A 15,810-nucleotide genomic window follows, 5' to 3' on the forward strand; every position below is an offset into this window, starting at 1 on the left:
GGCTGCGCAGGCTTCTGTTTCTGTGAGTGTGACGTCCTGTCAGACTCACAGAAGCAGAAGCCTGTGCGGCCACATTGGTGATCTGCAAGGGCCGACTTCTACATGGAATGTTGCTAGTGGAATAACAACATTCCATGTAGAATCTCAAATAGAAGCAACAGTGGAGGAGTGGCCTAGTGGTTAGGGTGGACTTTGGTCCTGGGGAACTGAGGAACTGAGTTCGATTCCCACTTCAGGCACAGGCAGCTCCTTGTGACTCTGGGCAAGTCAGTTAACCCTCCATTGCCCCATGTAAGCCGCATTGAGCCTGCCATGAGTGGGAAAGCGCGGGGTACAAATGTAACAAAAATAAAATAGATACTATTGGAGATTCTTCATGGAATGTTGCTACTATTGGAGATTCTACATGGAATCTTGCTACTATTGGAAATTCTACATGGAATGTTGCTATTCCACTAGCAACATTCCGCACATAATTCACAACCCCAACGTTCTAATGAAGCCACCACCGGAAGTTGAGGCGTCGAGATATCCGCTTTCCCTATGAGTGTATGCCCCGCCCTCGCGTCACTACGTGACGACGCCAAGGGCAGAGCACTGACACGCAACGAAACGCCATCTCCCCCTGCCCCTCAGCGGCCATTTTTCCGACGGAACCCACATCACGGAGCACCAGCAGTGGACAGGTGCCTGGAGGGGGGCTGAGGGACAGCTGGGTCAGTGGCCATTTGACGAAACGCCATCTTCCCCTACCCCTTCCGCAGCCTGGGCTACAGCCCTAGACGCACCCTCAACCGGCGCTCGCAAGAGCGGGGGAGAGACATGCTGCGCATCCAAGATGGCGTCCGGCGCGACACTCCGCGAAGGAGCCGCGCGGGAAGAACGGCGCTTAACTTTAGCCGCTTTTGTGCCGTCGCCCAAATTAAGGGCGTTCATGGCATTAATGTCTCCAACCTCAAGGGCGGCCCAAGAAGAAGCCGTCCGAGCCGCGTGGCCGGCCAAGATGGCGGAGGCGAGGAGCGGGGGATGGGCGTTTATGGCGGGAAAAACCGCCACGCCGGAGAAGGACCGGGACATTCATCGGTCACGAAACTGTCACCCAACAAGGGCGAATCAGGCTTTAAGACCCCCGCATCCCCTCTAGAAGCGCTCAAGCGATCCGGGGAGCGACTCTTTGCGCCCTCGCCCTCCGACGCCATATGCCACGAGGAGAAGAATCAGGGAACCCCCTGCCCGCTATAAAAAGGTAAAAATTACCTGCTTGCCGCTCCGAGCTGTAACGACCTGGTGTCCCAGTGAGTAGCTGCAATAAACGTTTAAATAAACGTCGAAATAAACGCCTTTAAGGACGTTCAAATTTTTTTTTTTTTTTTTTTAACGGAGCCAGCGGGAGGGGGGAGAAAAGGAGGGACCTGGCACCACCAGGTTTGCACTTGCTCAAAAGAGCCCTCAACCCCAGGCACTCAACAAAACCTAAGAATTAGGCTTGGAGGCCTAGCCAGAGCTGCTGCTGTGTGTGACCACCACCTGCTGAGATAGAGAACATACTGAGGAGTTTCCGGCAGCACATGACCACATATAGGGAGGCAAAAGTTTGCTCTCTATCTCCACCTGCTGGTAGATGGACACAACCCACCAGTCTATGGATTGATCAGCTTGATGATATGGAATCAACGTATTTTAACACTGGAAAGCAGGCTGCCAATATTAAAATACATTGACTACTGAAGCACATCGCCAGGGTTCTGAGGCTTTTTCCTCCAAATAAAAAAATATATTTTTCCTCTAGCTTTAGAGTACCTTTTCAGGGAGTATATAATTTACACTTTTTGGTTGGTTATGCAGTATAAAACTACCATTATTTGGGGGGGGCGGGAGGTACCAGCTTACTGTTAATTATGTCACCGTGAAGTAAACATTTATAAAAAAAAATTTTTATTTGAATAATTTGTATTTGATATAATTTACATATAATTTCTTTTAAAAGCATTTTGGATCAGAACAGCAATCATGGACAAGGTGTCAGTAGCAGACAAAATGAGAATCCAGTCACTGCATGAACAAGTTTCGGAGCAAAGGCTGTTAAGAACTTCCCAAAGTGACTGAAGGCCTGTATTAAAGCTGGGGATGAACACTTTGAGCACTAACAGTGACTGCAAAATTCTGACACACAGGTAATTGTATCATTTGAATGATGTTATTTTACTGTGTGTTAGGTTGAACATTTTTTAAATGTGCAAAAATCGCTAGGTAGTAATGCTAAAATGTCAGTAACATCAACATTACTTAAAATAATTAAATGTTTAAATAGTAATATGTAAGTATGAGACTAAAGTACGTAAAATTTCTCACAGAAATTCAAAGAAGTTGCTGAGAAAACTGTAGGGAGTTAGTTTTTGCCTCACCCTGTACTTGAGAGATGTTTCCATACAATGGAAGTAGTAAGCATGCAAATCTTGCTGTTGAATCTCAGGGCAGGGCTAGATTTAAAACAGTGGTCTTCACTCACAGGCCCAGATGCACTAAACTTTAACGACCCTTTAACGAAGAAATTTTCAACTGTAGCATGCATTAAAGGCCATTTCCCGACGATGCTAGCAGCTAACGAAAACGGAATGCAAACGAGTAACTACCATTGCAATGTGGACAATTCAGGATGCATTAACCATACCGACGATTGCACCGAATCATTTACCGTGATATATTTAACGTGAGGTCAGAGCTGTCGTTAAGGCCTGAGCTGTCATACAGACACGCCGCTGCTCCCCGCTTCCCCCTGCAGCATAAAAATCCAAGCTGGCATGTTTGAAAATATAAGCGAGATTAAATAACCAACACAAACACGTGGCTCCCTGCTTCCCCCTGCATAAAATAGAAAATCAAAACAAAAATCAAAAAAGGATCGGAAGGGGGCAAAGGCGCTCGTCAGGAGCATCCTGTATGGACGGCCTTGCCCCCCCCCCAAGGTCCCCGCTGCTCCCCGCTTCCCCCTGCATTAAAAAATCAAAATTTTACCAGCCCCGACCCCCCTCCCTTTCTCTCTACTTTCTCCCACAGCCCCGCCCCCCTGAGGTCGTCGCCGCAGCTCCCCCCCCCACCTTACCGGGCCCGCGCAGTGCCTCTCACCTCTGTGTGAAGGCGCTGCAAGGGCAAGAAGAACATCTGATCGCCGCCGAGTCTTCAGAACGTCTCTCCTTCCCTGACCTGGTCCCAGAGACATCCTGAAGACTCGGCGGCGATCAGATGTTCTTCTTGCCCGTGCAGCGCCTTCACACAGAGGTGAGAGGCGCTGCGCGGGCCCGGTAAGGCGGGGGGGAGCTGCGGCGACGACCTCAGGGGGGCGGGGCTGTGGGAGAAAGTAGAGAGAAAGGAAGGGAGGGGGTCGGGGCTGGTAAAATTTAGATTTTTTAATGCGGGGGGGAAGCGGGGAGCAGCGGGAACCTTGGGGGGGGGGGCAAGGGCGTCCATACAGGACGCTCCTGACGAGCGCCTTTGCCCCCTCCCAATCCTTTTTTGATTTTTGTTTTGATTTTCTATTTTATGCAGGGGGAAGCGGGGAGCCACGTGTTTGTGTTGGTTTTTTCTTTGTTGTTGTTTTGACGTTTGTGGCATGCGCAGAGCAGCTAGCATAACGCTTGGCTGCTCTACGCATGCTTTAGGGGCCGATTACCGACGGGGATTACACCAGTTTAAGGAATCTTTAATGCATTGTACTTTACAATAGCGCACCAAACATATGCAACTTGTTTTTTTGGTGCATTCTTCGTTTTTTCAAATTCGTTAAGGACTTTTACGTTTTAGATTATTTTACGTTTGGTTGATGCATCTGAGTCACAGTCCTTGAGGGCTGCCAACAGGTCAGGTTACTTTCCAGGAAACCCCTAATGAATACACACAAAATTTACATGCCTACTACTTCCACTGTATGCAAATGTCTCTCATTCATTTTCATTAATTGTTGGTGGTTCTGGGAATAAAGGCCAACTGAAGTGCTTATTTCCAAAACCTGCTAAGTCTATCTTAGTTGCACTGGTAGGGGGTTTTGGAAATAAGCCCTTCAAGTTTCAAGGAATAAATCCAGCCCTGCCCCAAGATTAAACAGCAAGAGACTATGAACTAGGGCTGTATTTTCATTAAAATTTTAATGAAAATACAGTCACTTAACCCTCCGTTGCCCACAGTCACAAGGAGCTGCACTGAGGGGGGAAAAAGCCATACCTTTAATTGTGATTAAAATTTTTAATCAAAATGCAGCCCTAAAAAAATTAAAGAAGAAAAGAAGATAATGAAAAGATAATATAAAATACAATTGAAAAATTACAAATTAAAGAATCTAAAACAGCATGCAAAATAGCTATAAACAGCCTTACAGTTCACAGTCTACTTCAGAAAAGCAAGCCTACTATGAACCCCAAAAATCATTTTCCCTTTATGGTATCACTCAATGGTGCAACCTCATCTTCAGTACAGTGCAATTCTGGTGGCTGCATCTCAAAAAAGATATAGCCGAATTACAAAAGATACAAAGAAGGGCGACCAACATAATTAAGAGGATAGAAGGACTTTCAGAAAAGGCTTAAGAGGTTAGGGCTGTTCAGCTTGGAGAAGAAACAGCTGGGGGGGGGGGGTTATAATTAAAGGTCCACAAAACACTGAGTGGAGTACAACAGGTAAATGTGAATCGATAGTTTATTCTTTCAAAAAGTACAAAGACTAGGGGACACTCCATGAAATTATGGTAATACTTTTAAAATGAATAGGAGAAAATATGTTTTCACTTAAAGTATTGTTAAGCTCTGCAACTTGTCAAAGGATGTGGTAACAGCAATTAGAGTATCTGGGTTTAAAAAAGGTTCCTGGGGGAAGTCCATAAACTGCTATTAAAGTAGAATTGGGGAAGCCACTACTTATCCGTGGGGTTAGTGGCATGGAAATCTTGCTATTCTTTGGGATTCTACCAGGTGTTTACACTTGTATATAACTCAGGAAACTATATTTGCATACTAGTAAAAAAGGCCCGTTTCTGCCGCTGATGAAACGGGCCCTAGCCGGCACCAGACTCCCTTCCCCTCCCCTTACGCTTGTCTCCCTGGTGGTCTAGAGGTACCTGTTCGGTCGGGGCAAGGAAGAAAGAGCCCCCTCTTTCCTGCCCGTAGCGGTGCTGCTAGCTTCCTTGCTGCATCGTGTGAGAGCCTGGCTCTCGACGTTTCAAAATGGCCGCCGAGAGTTGAAGTCTCGCGAGGCAGCTTCAACTCTCGGTGGCCATTTTGATTCGCCGAGAGCCGGACTCAGACACGATGCAGCCGGGCAGCTAGCAGCAGCGCTCCGGGCAGTAAAGCGGGGGTTCCTTCGTTCCTGCCCGAGCGAACAGGTACCGCTAGACCACCAGGGATAGTGGCGTAAGGGGATGGGAGGTGACAGGGGGGAGGGAAGGTGATGAGGGGAAGAGTGTGGTACCGGGGCGGGCCTGTATCTTGAAAGGGGCTAGGCGATGTGGTGAAAGGGGCCGGGGTGATGGGCATGTCGTCGTTTGCGGCTAGAATTTGTTGGAAGGGGAGGAGTAGGCGTTGATTTGCCTTGTTTTCGTGTTCCGCCCTCGACGTCATCACGTGTGACACGAGTGCAGGGCATGCAGATATGGTGAGTGTTGTGGCTTCACCACCATGAACTTACGAACCGGTGTGTGAGTGCCTGCAGTGACGTCAGTGTCCTCAGAACGTTGAGGGTGTGTTTTATTATAGTAGATGTTGCTCTCAAGCTTTGGAATACTCTTCCTATGGAGATCAAAACTAAAACCTCTCATGCCACTTTCAAAAAACTGGTTAAAATGTGGCTTTTTAACCAAATTGCCTCCTCAATAAATATATAGTTTTCTTCTCTAGATTTTAAACATACACATTATCTCCTTTTTTTTTTTCTTCCTCCCTTTTCTTTACTCTTTTTTTTTTACTTTGGTCCTCTGGGGATCTGTTTATTCTTTGTAATCCGTTTTGCTGCATCTTTATGCGATCAGAAGGATATCAAGCATTTGTAAATAAATATATAAAATATTTGCAACCTGGTTTGGCCACTGTTGGAAGCAGGATACTAGGCTAAATGAACCTTCAGTCTGATCCAGTATGGCAATTATGTTCTACTGCAGTGAAGAACAGCCAAGCTGAGTCAGAGCGAGATCCAGCAAACCCAGTCAGGGTCACTAGTACTCAGCAAATGCCATAACACTGAGAAACTGATCATATCCCATTTCAAGAACAGGCTTCGGAAAACAATTACTTATCTGGCTAATTATTTATTTACGGATTTTACCTCCAGGGACATGTCCAAACATCTTTCAAACATGCCAAGTTAATCACCTTGATACATCTGCAGCAACACTGTTAGTTTTACCTGTGCTGTCTTATTTCAGAGTTGTTTGAAAAGTTAAACAGCTGCCCCCTCTTTAACCATTCCACTCATTTTAAGTTACAGGAATACTTCTGCTCAGGAATGGTGGAAAATAAACCCTTTAAGTCATAGGATTTCACTGATCTGGATATTGCTGATCATAAAATGTGTATTAAGAAAACAAACCAAGAATTTAAGTAACCTGACAAGAACAGTTTCAACTAATACCTTAAATGAAGGGTAACTGTTTCAATCTATGAGACTGCACCACAGCCCAGGAATGCCCAGTATGTGACAAGACACAAGCGATTCTCATAGCTGTCACCTAAGTCAGAAACAGAGAGGTATACGGACTTGCAACTTCTAGAATTAACCCCAGGGAAGGTGATATATATGGAAATGGCAGGTGAATGCTACAGACCAAGACAAAAGAGGGCACAGCGCTTACCTTTAGGACATCTCCTCTTTTAAAGCTCAGCATGTCATTTGCTGTGGCTTTGAAATCGTAGTTAGCAACAACTTCCATGCTCAAAGTTTTCACTGTTCTTAATAATCTCTGGGTCCTTGTCAATTACTGGGAAAAAAAATTAAAAAAACACCAACCCATCAGGTTGGTAGGTAAGGCAGCTTGTTCCGATGCCAAGATTTTCTGAACTCAGGAAACCAGGTTACACCTACTCTTCGCCAGCTTGGCTCATGTTGCTGGATCACTGCATTTACAGGAAGACAATGCACATGGGAGAAATGTATAATCTGCCCTGGAAGGAAAGAAGAAGGGAGCAATAAGAATGAATGGGTATGGATAAGCTATTCCAGAACTGCTTCCTTTCACTGCTGAAACCCCAGCGGCACAAATCTCTACATCCCCAACCAGTGTGCCAATGAGCTAATGACCAATAAGGTGCCTTCTCTGCTCTGCCACTGAACTTTCCAAGGCCAGGTCTCGAAAAGGAAGCTCAAACTGACAGCCACAACAACCGATGGACAAAGAGTGCCCTGCAGTGAGGTGCACACTTCCCCTTTCAATTCTATAAGTACAGCAGCCAGAGAGGCTCTGGCCCAACAAAAAAAACAAAACAGTCATCTGCCTTGCCCCTCAATCCCTCCCCAGGCCCCCCCAACACCTGAATCATATCTCCCACAACCTCACTGACAAAGCAGGTATGAAGGGCAGAGAAGTATAAAATGTTCATTCAATAAAAGCAATCAAAAACATGAGCCCACCCAACCATTCTCCTGAGTGGAAAGATAAATTCTCTACGTACTTAAAAAGCAAGAGTTCAACTGCCCTCCCTTGGAAAGGGTCTCCGAAGAGCCCATTTCCCTACCCAAGCCAGAAGAAGGGGTTGCAAAATATGAGAGCAGCACCTGCTTCCACTATCACAGTGGTTAACAAAAGCGAAAGATTACTACTGAATTTTGAAAAACAAAAGTTGAATAGCAGGCTGCTGGGAAAAATGGATCGGTGTGCTGCCTCTACAAGACAAAGGAAAGAAAAGATAGGCTTCCTGCTGCAATGATGGTAACTATCAGACAAGAGTCTGTTGTGGCCAGACTCTTACTAGTAACAGATTCTGTTGGATTTCTCAATCATATTAGTATTTTCTAAAACCTATTTTATAAGCATTTTTCAAGTAGAAAATTATGTAATCTTTACCATATATCCAATGCGTGCTAAATTTATTATACCTGAATTTGAATAATATTCTAAAGCAGGCTTGAGCCTCATTTAGTGAGCCTTTGCAAATGATGCTCAAGCCTACTTAGATTATTATTCAAACTCAGGTATAATAACTTCAGCTATGAGCAGACTGGTTTTCTGGAAAGTATGGGAATATACATGTTTACTATACCACTTTTTCTGGTGTACAGTCTAAAAGAAAAGGAACACTAATACTTTGATAGGAGAAAGATACCACACACACCTCTCAAGGAGACAGAAGAATCAACCACAGAGAGACTAACTTAGCAGGAGTCCGTGCCTCCCTAGATCTCTTCCCTTTTGTGTCTTATGACTTGTAAAAAAATGGTTTGAGTCCAAAAAGTGTTACCAAGAGCTAGAGTTAAGTAATATATTTTATTTATTACATCTGCATAATACCGCACATCATACAATGAGTACTACTGTGCAGTTTACAATACAAAATATGAGGGAAGTGAAAAGAAATTACAATGTAAATTAAAGTGAGAGAAGACCTAAGGAGGAAAAGGAAGGAACAGGTGAACATAGTGAGAGAGGGAGGGCAGCGGAGAAGTAAGGCAAGGCAAGAGGAAATAAGGAAAAAGAGGTTTAGGTGAACACCTGCTGAAGAGCCAGGCTTTGAATGTCTTTTTGAACCAAGGATAGGACGATTCCTACCGAGGAAGTTCTAACAGAATGGACGCTGGTAAGACAAAATAGTGTCTCATGATAGATCTAGATGAGGTTGGGATGGAGAGGGAACACAGCGCCTGTTGTGAGAAGAACAGGGACACTGGCAAAGAATAGGGTAGAAAGGTAGAAACATGTGGGCAATAAGGTTAGGGTCACTGGGCAGAAACCTTTTATAAACCAAATTATCCAATGATTTTATAAATGCTGACTCACTTCTACTCCACAACTAAAACATCAAATATGGTAATTATATTGTAAGACAAATGTTTCTCAGTTCTTTTTACAAAGTAATTTTATGCATTGAAACATTCAATTTACCAAGTTGTAATCGAATAATTCAGGTTATCAAATGGAAATCCAAACATTTTCCAGTGTTTACCCCAGGACATTTTGAATGGGCAAACTACCCAGGTAACTTAATAAAACATTTTATAATACTGTGCAGTACTACCCCACCCTCACCTGATTATTCCTTCATGTCACCAAACTGGCAAAAATACCTAGGGAGAATGCTTTCATTTTGTGGCAAACATTTTAGGCCTTTGGCCAAAAGAATTACCCAGCAGGGTTCCTGTGACAACATATTTTGAAACCATGCTCTTCATGTACTATGCAGTTATTAAAATCTAAAATACCTATATATCTAACTTGAGAGCACAGTGAATAAGATTTGTTTCTCTCTCAATTCCCTATTGCAATAGTGCTCAATGCCCATGGACTCAAATCAAATAAAAAGTTACAAAAGTAAGTGGACCAAGTCCTCTAGTCATCAAGAAAACTATACATTACAGAATCTTTATACCAGTCTCATTTGTACTACAGAGACACAATTTCACAACAGAATACCCTTATAAAAGTAATACAAGAAATGTACCTTTACCAAAATAAAATAAATGATCGGTTCTCGCAGAAAAAGAGGGTCACATTTTTGGCTGTCTGGGGCCCTTATTTGCAAAGTCTAAGCCATAGAGGCCGTAGTTTACTTTTAAATACAGGGTGAACTCCACGGGCTGTTACTGAATGGTTTTTCAGGTCTGGGGTAAAGGGGGGTTAAGGAAGGGAATGGGAGAGGGCGGGGGGAGGATAGGTACATTTGATGGGGCATTAAATTCACAAATGCTGTATGTTAGTTAGCAATTGTTGTATATTTAGATTGAGGTTGGATGGATGTTATATGCAGAACCTGTATGACAATGTTTGTGTTATTGCAATGTCAATAAAAAACGTTTAAACATAAAATAAATGATCTGTGGACAGCATCAGCCTGGTAGCTTTCAAATTTTAAGCTCCATGGTAGGCTCACAGTCAACATACTGAACTGGCATTCACTTCAATATGAATTAGAAAGAATGAACAATTACTAATTAAACACAGCTAGGTAAACAGCCAGTAACTAACACTACCTACATTGTAACCTCAAATCTTTGTCCAAAGATTGTGAACTCTAATCCTCCAATGCATAAAACAGATACTGTTAATATATGCTAATTAAGCCCAGATACTTCAACAAACAAATGGGAAATCTCAAATATTTATTGCTGAAACTCCTGAAAACCAGACCAAACCACCCAAGCATTGGACTGTGACCTCGCTCAGTGGTGCCAGATCTGGTCCTCATCTTCCCACCTCGTCAGTTAGGATACCTCCACTATCCTTCTCCACCACGGAGAGGGTGGTGGATGCTTGGAATGCCCTCCTGCGGGAGGTGGTGGAGATGAAAACGGTAACGGAATTCAAACATGCGAGGGATATGCATAAAGGAATCCTGTGCAGTAGGAATGGATCCTCAGAACCTTAGCCAAAATTGGGTGGCGGAGCAGGTGGGGGAAGAGAGGTTGGTGGTTGGGAGGCGAGGACAGTGGAGGGCAGACTTATACGGTCTGTGCCAGAGCCGGTGATGGGAGGCGGGAAATACTGCTGGGCAGACTTGTACGGTCTGTGCCCTGAAAAAGGCAGGTACAAATCAAGGTAAGGTATACAAATATGAGTTTATCTTGTTGGGCAGACTGGATGGACCATGCAGGTCTTTTTCTGCCGTCATCTACTATGTTACTATGAGGCATATTTTCAAAGCACTTTGGGTGGCTAAGTTCCATAGGTTTCTATGGAACTTTGGGAGGCTAAGTGCTTTGAAAATAAGCCTCTATGTTTTTGTCTTGGCAGCCAATAAACATTCAGAACATACTATATTACCAAACCTCATCAACTCACGTCAGAAGTCATTTCATTAAAAACAGTCAAGCAACAAAGAATATTAAACAAATTAAAAGAACTGAAAGAAAACAGGAACCATGGCCTCCTTTAACAAAGGAAACCAGAACTAATGCCATCCTTAAAAGAATCATGCCAAAGGCAAACCCAAGTTTTCAGAAGAAAGGACAGAGAGAAAATACTACCAAAGATTACTGACCAAAATAATGAGTTCAGTTCCATGTTGACAAGCGGTGCCCAACTATCCAACAAAATAGCATCTTGGGCAAAAACTGCTTTTGGGCTCAAATGAAAAGGGTCACATGATGCCAGAACCACTACAGTCTTCTTACTAGGCAGGGCTATTCCATGGGAATAGCAATCTTAAGAGCATATATTGAAAGGTCTGCACAATACCATCCATTTCCAGCCCCGCTGCTACGTGCTCTTTGATTACAATTATTGTGCCATTCATAAGAACATAAGAATAGCCATACTGCATCAGATCAATGGTCCAGCTAGCCCAGTATCCTGCTTCCAACAGTGGCCAATCCAGGTCACAAGTACCTGGCATAATCTCAATTAGTAGCAACATTCCATGCTACCAATCCCAGGGTAAGTAGTGGCTTTCCCCATGTCAATCTCAATAACAGATTATGGACTTTTCCTCCAAGAACTTGTCCAAACCTTTTTAAAACCCAGATATGCTAACAACTGTTACCACATCCTCCAGCAACGAGTTGCAGAGACTGTCTATTCTTTGAGTGAAAAAAATACTCCCTTCTATTTGTTTTAAAAGTGTTTCCACATAATTTCATTTTGAAAGAGTGAAAAACCGATTCACTTTTATTTGTACTACACCACTCAGGATTTTGTAGACCTCAATCATATCCCCTCTCAGCCATCTCTTTTCCAAGCTAAAGAGCCTTAACTTCTTTAGTCTTTCCTCATATGGGAGGAGTTCCATACCCTTTATCATTCTGGTCGCTCTTCTTTCAACCTTTTCTAATTCCGCTATATCTTTTTTGAGATACAGCGACCAGAACTGAACCTCAATCTCATCTTAATTATCTACTGATCTAAACTTACTATGTTGTGTGACTACCCTGACTTCTATCCATATAAACATTATTTGAAACTAAATGCTTCAGTTCCATGTGTTATGAATTTCAGGGCAGATCTACTTCATTTTCTAGTTAAAGACACTTTCCCACACTGCTTTGTGAAATCAGATTTGGCTGTACTTTCGAGAAAGGTATCAGACAGTAAGTCAACCATACAACTGGAGGATGAGCCAGCCACTACTCAGTGTTTACCAGATCTGGTTGCTACGCCAGGGTCGGTTGTTTAGAGAACAGTACACAAGAGGTAAAAAAATAAGCAGCTCTGCCACCTGAGAAGAGACAAGAATTCTGAGCCACACTTTCATTGCTTATTAGGATCTAATGTTCTTAAGAGTGCCATGCCATATTGTCGCCACGTAGAAAAAAAAAAGCTCATCAAATAAACAAAAAAAGAGTATCAAGATGCCTGCTTAGTGCACCAACAATACGTTTAAGGACTTATTTTCGGAAGCCGACATGCCCTTCCCTCAGATCCAAACTAGAAGACTCCCTCTGTCTGTACAAGAAAAGTACTTAGGCCCCGATGCTCAAAACTTACCATGCTTGTGTTTGATTTAGACTGGTCACAGCCAGTCTAGCACACGTTATTCAGCGTCTAATGCACAAAGGGGTTCTGCGTTGCTTTAACCATTTGCAGTTACAGCTACCAAATGTATTACATGAGGTCATTAATATTAAAATGAGCATTCCGTGAAATGTACAGAAAGGAGCACTTATTAACGTTCAAAATTTTCCATCAGGTCTGGAGCTGTTGTTGCATGAGGGCAACTTGGCGACTTCCCAGTGAAGCAGTCTGCTTGCATTTTTTAATAGTACCTATTGTTGACGTGTGCTATGTGTGTGTATTATATGTGTGTTTCCCACATGCAGTAGTAGTGTTAAAAGGTTGTCACGGAATACTTTTTAATAATATCTGCACGTATGTGTGAAATGTGTCATATGCGTGTATTATGTGTGTGCCATGTGCATGTATTTGTCCCATACATAACAGTAATGTTAAAAAGGTTGTTGTGAAAAAAAATTTCATGTGACATCACTAAATGCACGCCTATGACATGGTTGTCACCTTTTTTTTCCCTGGGCATGCGTAGAACATTGACACTTACTGCTAAACTATTCTGTGAATGTGCTAGGCGCTTTCTCTACCAAGCCACTTGCAGAATTTCTCATTTGCATGCAATTTCCTTTCAGCATCAATCACTGTTTCAAAATCGGTAATTTCAACCATGGATACAGGTGCCCTAGAGATTTATCCATCACTTTTGAGCATCGGGGTCTTAGGGCCAGATGCACTAAACTTAACGAGCCATTAACGAGCAAGAACTAAACCGTGGCATGCACAAAAGGCTTCTCCGAGCCATTTTCCGATCACGGTAGCAGCTAACGAAAACAGAATGCAGATGAGCAAATTAGTACCCCAATGTGTATAAATCATATTGTAATGAGATGCACTACTGTTTTCCGATTGCCTAACCGAGGAAAATCTAACGGGAGGTCTGTACCTCTCGTTGGGGCTGCACGGGATTTATTCGCCTCTAAAAACTTCTATAAATTTAACAAAAAAAAAATTTGGGAAAAAAACGTCCAAGTGCTCGTCAGGAACGTCCTTTATGGTCGTCCTTCACTAAAACAACCAGCCGGAAACCTTTGCCTAGCCATGTCCAAGTGCTCGTCATGGACGTCCTTCACTAAAAAAAAAATGGCATCCCTGATGAGCACTTGGATGTTTTTCCCCCAGATTTTTTGTGATGGGTGCGAGGACGTCCAAATCAAAAAACTATTTGGACGTCTCTTTCAATTATGCCCCACCTCCAGGTCTCTCTCAGCCAATCACAGTGTGTTTAGCTGACACCAGTGACAGCTAAATGCGCTGTGATTGGCTGAGAGAGACGGAGGAGGGGCATCGGACGTGCTGCTAACACCCCGGGGCAAGGTAGCCGGAGCAGAAGCCACCAGGTATGAGTTTGATGACACAGTGTGGAGGGGCTTGAGAGAGAGGTTCTGAACTGCGGACAAGGAGGAAAGTAGACTGGTTCCCCGATCCGCGGCTTGCAGATGCAGTTTGCCGCCTGTGGGATGCCTTACAGGGAGAGAAGCAGGCATATTTTCAAAGCACTTTGGGAGGCTAAGTTCCATAGGTTTCTATGGAACTTTGGGAGGCTAAGTGCTTTGAAAATATGCCCCAAGGTGTGCCTGGGCAGAGACGTCCTTTTTTTTTTGTTTTTTTTTTAGTAAAGGACGTCCTTGGCATGCACAGAGCAGCCAGCATAACACTTGGCTGCTCTGTGCATGCTCGATCGGCCGACTGGCTTCCGAGGGAATAAAGAATGTAAGTGAGCTACATGAGCAGCTCATTTGCATTCCGTTTCCTACCGATTCGCTATGGAAGGGCTCTTCCGAGGACCTTAGCGCATCTAGCCCTTAGTGTATTAGGTATTTCAGGAAATATTTCATCTTTACTACTATATCCACATGTCCCAAGGGCTTCTGGATATAGGGGGCGCAACACAAGCTTAGCAATTATATGTCTAGCACTTCGGCTTAAGATCCAATTTATTATTTCCACAGAGCACGAAAGGAATGGGAGCTAGAGGTGCAGGCGACAGAGGGAAGCCGGAAAAATGGGCACAAGTGCTGGGTGGAAAGGAAGACAAGGCAGCAGCCTAGAAGGGAGGCTGGAGAGGAGGGCGCACCAAGGAAGGAGAACTGGATGCAGAGAACAAGAGAGAGTAACACAAGGGAAAGCAAGCAGCCCCCTTGTAATGGGCAAACACAACAGAGGCTCGCTTCCAACTGAAGAGACAGCCCAAACTCTGCAGAATGACAGCCATGCTGAGAGCGCTTCAATCCTCCCCTGCACAGGCAGCGGGGCCTCAGCACGTCAGCCCGAAGCGCCGAGCCGCGAAAGGCCCAAGACTGCTCCCTTCGCTCCCACCCCAACGGCCGCAGCTCCAGGCTTGTGTGGGGACAAGCAGCTCGTGACCGGCGACGGCGAACCTATCCATGCACGCGCCCGCCCCTCACCGCTTCCACCAAGCGCCGTGTCAAGAGTTCAGGCCGCTAACCGCTTCCGCTCCACTTCGGTTACTTACTGCCAGCTCTCGCGAGACAAAACGCGACTTCAACGGACCACGCCTCCAAAGCTCATTTCCCCGTCCGTTTAACCCCATACGTGCCGGAGAGCAGCTGCATCAAAGCAGTACTACTACTACTACTTAACATTTCTAGAGCGCTACTAGGGTTACGCAGCGCTGTACAATTTAACAAAGAGAGACAGTCCCTGCTCAAAGAGCTTACAATCTAATAGACAAGTGAAGCAGTACACGAAGTCACGCCTTAAAGGGGACCCGCCCCAGTGCCAAGACTGGATTTACATAATAACATAATAAGTGACGGCAGATAAAGACCTGAGTGGTCCATCCAGTCTGCTCAACAATCACATTCATTATCAATTCAAGATTAATTCAACATTGAACGTGATATTATTTATATACTCGATCACGGCCTTTCTGGCAGTGGTGTTACTAGCTGGTCGCCACTGCGTCCCCCCCCCCCCCCCCCGGCGTGTCACCCTCCGAAGCACATAACCCCACCACCTTTTCTTCTAGCAAGGGGGTATGTAGAGCATGGGCACAGCTATCGGCTCTGCCGGTCCCCTGCCCCCAGAATAGGGTTGCCATACGTCCGGATTTACCCGGACATGTCCTCTTTTTGAGGACATGTCCGGGCGTCTGGACG

The 15,810-nt window shown here is 44.4% G+C and overlaps 1 protein-coding gene across 9 annotated transcripts in view; it reads right to left on the reverse strand.

Moving 5' to 3' along the window:
* Nucleotides 1–15,214, reverse strand: part of TMEM94 (transmembrane protein 94) — a 118,647-nt gene extending 103,433 nt beyond the window's left edge. For 5 of the 9 annotated variants that reach the window (XM_030208281.1, XM_030208279.1, XM_030208271.1 and 2 more), the window contains exons 1-2: nucleotides 15,097–15,180; nucleotides 6,833–7,142 (exon numbers count right to left, since the gene is read on the reverse strand). The gene's annotated coding sequence lies outside the window, so the exon portion shown is untranslated. Of the gene's footprint in view, nucleotides 1–6,832; nucleotides 7,143–15,096 lie in introns of all 9 variants that reach the window. The other 4 variants (XM_030208276.1, XM_030208273.1, XM_030208275.1 and 1 more) reach the window with 4 other exon arrangements.
* Between the last annotated feature and the right edge of the window lie 596 nt (nucleotides 15,215–15,810).

Source organism: Microcaecilia unicolor, chromosome 6 (genome assembly GCF_901765095.1).
Source record: "Microcaecilia unicolor chromosome 6, aMicUni1.1, whole genome shotgun sequence".
In the NCBI taxonomy this organism is placed as follows: domain Eukaryota; kingdom Metazoa; phylum Chordata; class Amphibia; order Gymnophiona; family Siphonopidae; genus Microcaecilia; species Microcaecilia unicolor.